The 4,956-nt window shown below is 38.0% G+C and overlaps 1 protein-coding gene across 3 annotated transcripts in view; it reads right to left on the bottom strand.

The window, feature by feature from the left end:
• The window catches only part of PTCHD4 (patched domain containing 4), a 218,590-nt gene that overhangs the window by 22,067 nt on the left and 191,567 nt on the right, over positions 1–4,956 (bottom strand). The gene's annotated exons all lie outside the window — the stretch shown is intronic.

Below are 4,956 nucleotides of genomic sequence, written 5' to 3'. Positions count from 1 at the left end.
CTAATGTTAAGAAAAAGAAGAAAAAGAATATTTGCTTTTATTTGCTTTATGGTTCAAGTAAATTCCTTGTAGGTTAGCTATGCTAATCACTAGTTTATACTGTAATCTTAATATCACAATTTATGTCTACAAAGTGCTATAATCCTCCTATCAAGCCTTAATACTTGAGTTACAAAGAGAATATATGAGCATACTTCAGAAAGTTAAGGAAAAAATTGAATTAAATGATAACTAGTGGGGAAGGTGCAAGCGTGTATGGTGCATGAGGTTTAACTGTCACTTAGAATGTTCACATCCTGAGGCCGGCACCGTGGCTCACTTGGCTAATCCTCCGCCTGCAGCGCCGGCATCCCATATGGAAACCAGGTTCTAGTCCCAGTTGCTCCTCTTCCAGTCCGGCTCTCTGCTGTGGCCCAAGAAGGCAGTGGAGGATGGCCCAGGTGCTTGGGCCCTTGCACCCATGTGGGAGACCAGGAAGAAGCACCTGGCTCCTGGCTTCGGATCAGCACAGCTCCGGCCATAGCAGCCATTTTGGGGGGTGAACCAATGGAAGGAAGACCTTTCTCTCTGTCTCTTTCTGTCTCACTATCTCTACCTGTCAAAAAAAAAAAAAAAAAAGAAATCTTTCTTTCTAAAAAAAAAAATAAAGAAAGAATGTTCACATCCTACACTGGAGTGTCTGGAATCAAGTCCTGCCTCTTCTTCCAACAAGCTTCTTTCTAATGTACCTGGGAGGTAGAAGATCGTGGTCCAGGCAGTTGGGCTTTTGCCATTGACATGGGAGACCTGGATGAAATTTCTGGCTCATAGCTTCAGTTTGACCCAGGCCCAGATGATGCAGTCATTTGGGGAAGTGAACCAGTCTTTCTCTCCCTCCTCTATATCACTCTGCCTTTCAAATAAATAAATCTTTAAAAACAAACAGTAACTTGGGGCAGCAGACAAAATGCCAATGCCACTTGGAATGCCAATATCCTTTTTCAGAATGCCTGGGTTCAAGTCCTCGCTCTGCCCTGATCCTGAATCTAGCTTCCTGCTAATGTGCACCTTTGAGGCAACAGGTGTAGGCTCAAGTAGCTGGATACCTGTCACCTGTATGGTAGACCTGGATTGAGTTCCTGGTTCTGACTTTGGCTTGGCCCAGTCCTGGGTGTTGCAGGTAACAGGAAACTGGAAACCAGCAGTTGGGAGCATGCTCTCTCTCTCTTTCCCCCTTTCAAATCAATAAAATAAATTAATTTTTAAAAGGTAACTATTTTGGTACAATTTTTTAAAATCCATGCAGTTTTTTTTTTAAAAGATTTTATTTATTTATTTGACAGGTAGAGTTATAGACAGTGAAAGAGAGACAGAGAGAAAGGTCCTCCTTCTGTTGGTTCACTCCCCAATTGGCTGCAACGGCTGGAGCTACGCCGATCTGAAGCCAGGAGCCAGGTGCTTCTTCCTGGTCTCCCACATGGGTGCAGGTGCCCAATCACTTGGGCCATCCTCCATTGCCTTCCCAGGCCACAGCAGAGAGCCGGACTGGGAGAGGAGCAACCAGGACCAGAACCGACGCCCACATGGGATGCAGGCATTGCAGGTGGAGGATTAACCTGCTGCGCCACGGCGCCGGCCCCCAGCAGTTTTTTCTTAATAATAAGCATTTTCCATAAATTTTTGAAGACCTTTCATACTTGATCTCTGTTTTGACTTTGATAAAGGCAAAATTTAATATTCTGGGAAAAATAAATATTTATTGTATGTTTTATTAATCTAATAAATCGTAATTAAAATGTTACATTATTACATGATTCCCATGTATACAAGTTGTCTTTCTAGATGGATTATATCAAGGGCAGAGGTTACTATTTGTGCATCCTCAAGCCCCTCAACATCAATTCTAGTGCTGATTCCTTACCTTTCAGCACAAGTTTGTGTAAATGCTGATTTAGGAAATTATGAGATAATGTTAAACACTTTAAAATGCCTTTATATTGATTTTGCAAATCTTGATAGTCTCTTGATATCTAAATAGCTTAGAAATCAATTTCTATAGATGTGATTAGTTAACACTGGATGTGAATCAAATAAATCTATAGAGTCACAGAAACAACAAGGCAAGACCTTGAAGGTGAGAGATCTCGGTAAGCACTTCCTTGGGCTCCTCACAGAGGTTTCTTTTGTATCGAGTGGATACTAAATGTTTTTGTTTCATTGAAGTAGATGAAAAATGCTTCTTTTTAACCAACGTCTGTCTACCTTTTGATAAGGGTAAACAGGCAAACACTTTATTCAACAAATATTACTTGAAAACCCACTTTGTACCCGATTCCCAGCTATGGTTAGCTGTCATTTTCAGGAAGTTGAAAGTTCTTCAGATACCACTACTTCTTTATGAGTAAAAGAAGAAAGCAGATGGGAAAGCAAAGGTATTATACCATATCTGTAATTATCCCCTTTTTCATTTCCCAGAAATGAACCCATCAATGATCATCCATAGTATCTCAATTGGTAACTCTGAGTGAGTGGAAATCTTTGCAGATCACTCTTGCCCATATAGGCATAGCAATACTACATGGGAACCTTTCTTTGAATGGATACAAACTGTACTTGGGCTCTTCTCCAAGAAATCCATTAGACATGCTATGACTTAAAGGCACAAAATGACCTAGTTTATGAAAACCTGAAAAAATGACTTGTTGTGACATATAGATATTGGTGTTATGTATTTCAGACCCAATGCGCTCAGTAATGCTTTAACAGAGATATTTGATATCTGGGGTCTTACTATAACCACCCTGAATTTGTGCTACTGATGGATTTTGCTAATTGGCTTATACAGTTTTTTTCTTCCTTACTTTCAGGACTGGAAGACACATAACTGAACACTGTATTTCCCAGCTTAATTTTCAACTAGGTCTAGTTCAGGTGATATAGTTCTGGATGATACAGTGAAACTGGAAGTCATCTAAGGATGTTGATTAGAAAACCAGAAGGTGCTTTGTCTGAAATGGCATCATGGAGACACTAATAAGAGCCCTAGGCTACTTTATCTTGGAATTCCTTATTAAGAAAAGGAAAAATCTTTATTTGGCTAAGCAACTGTAAGGTTATTATAAGCAGCTGATACTTCTAATGAACAATGTTTTGTAGATGACATAACATTTACCAAAACCTTTTTTATAGAGATTTAAGAATTTTTGCTGCAAATAGTTGATTTAACTATAGTATTAATACAAGTAAGTATACATGATGGCAATTTTTTTAAAAGACGTATTTATTTTTTAATTGACAGGCAGATTTACAGAGGGAGACAGAGAAAGAGACACAGAGAAAGGTCTTCCATCCACTGGTTCATTCCCCAAATGGCTTTAACAGCTAGAGCTGGGTCAGACTGAAGCCAGGAGTCAGAAGTTTCTTCCAGGTCTCCCAGATGGGTGCAGGGATCCAAGCGTTTGGCCTGTCTTCTGCTGCATTCTCAGGTACATTAGCAGGAAGCTGGATTAGAAGTGGAGCAGCTGGGTCTCAAACCTGGTACCCATATGGGATGCCAGTATCTCAGGCAGCAGCTTTACATCACAATGCCGGCTCCTAATATTTGATTTGAAAGACAACATTGACAAATCTTTTTGGAGTTGTTATTAATTATTACAGAAAGGAACTACAAATTCCAGTTTTTACTTTAATTATGAAGCCTATTTATTCTACAAAGTTCATGGATTTAGGTCTCCATTCAGGAAAGAAAATGTTATGCTAACAAGTATAAAGGGTTATGAAAACTGCATTAGTTAAGGCAAAAGTTATTTTATTTTATTGTGGAGGCAATAATGTCTTTGTATTTAATCACAAATTCAATGTATTTATTGAATCTAATGATTCAATAAATGACATTGATTTTTCATACCTGTCTTCTGCAATATTCCTTGCCCAAACAGAATATTTGCTGCCTTATTCCCTTGACAAAAACATAATATAAGGATAATGGTAAAGGTAATTATAATAATTATTTAATTGGAGCAGCTCTCTTTAGAAATGAGGACTCTTGCTATCTTTGTAGTTATGGGGAAGGGGCAGTTTACCTGGAGCTGTGGCTAAATTTGGCTTGCCTTTGCAATTGGTCATTTTTATGGAACATTAGGTATACTATCTAGGCCAGCTTTATTATTTTATGTAGTACAAAGATCTGTGTGTGTGGAAAAGTGTTGTTAAACCCTATTATGTTAATTAATCACTTTAGGTGTGATAGAGACAGAAAATACAACTGTAAAACTTTGCTTAGAGATGGAAATTTTATTACATTCATAGTTCAAAATAATTTACAGGGTTCCTATCAAAATTCACTCATCAGAATCACACCATAATCTAGCCATTTCCTAGCATTCAAATTTATCACCTGCTTCAGCTACAATTGTCTTTTCAATGCCCTATGAAGATGGCCATGATCAGTGTTATCAATTTAGACCATGCTATTTTCTCTGCCTTACAGTATCTTTCTCTCATTGTGGGGCATATTAAAATTCTATCCATTGATTTTTTAAGAGTGAGCTCAATTCTCATCTTTGTCATGAAGCCATGTCTGATAATTCCAGACATATTGATTTTTTCTGTTCCTTAAACTGATGTTGAACTAATTAGTTACTCATTATAGCTCTCTACCATGTTCTGTTTTGCTCTGGAGCAAAATAGTTTTCTCAGGATATGTTTGATCTCTTGGTAAGATGACAAAGAAAGAATTTTAGGGTACTTTCCTACTCTGTTGAACATCTGATAATGTGATAGATGCCCAGAAGGTGCCAAACAATATCTTATTGAGTTAAGTAAATTGTAATTCTTGATTCTAAATACGACCAAAAATGTATTTTTCATGACTTATTCTATTGCACACTTTTACACCTATATCAATTCATTGTATTTATTTCAAAGGTAGCAACAGGCAGACAGAGACTCTCTTCTGTCCACAACAGCCAGGTCTAT

This window comes from Oryctolagus cuniculus, chromosome 5 (assembly GCF_051225735.1).
Source record: "Oryctolagus cuniculus isolate XC-2025 breed Fujian yellow rabbit chromosome 5, ASM5122573v1, whole genome shotgun sequence".
Classification (NCBI taxonomy): Eukaryota; Metazoa; Chordata; class Mammalia; order Lagomorpha; family Leporidae; genus Oryctolagus; species Oryctolagus cuniculus.
The sequence above is the reverse complement of the archived record's forward strand: the minus strand, read 5'-3'. Positions and strand labels throughout refer to the sequence as shown.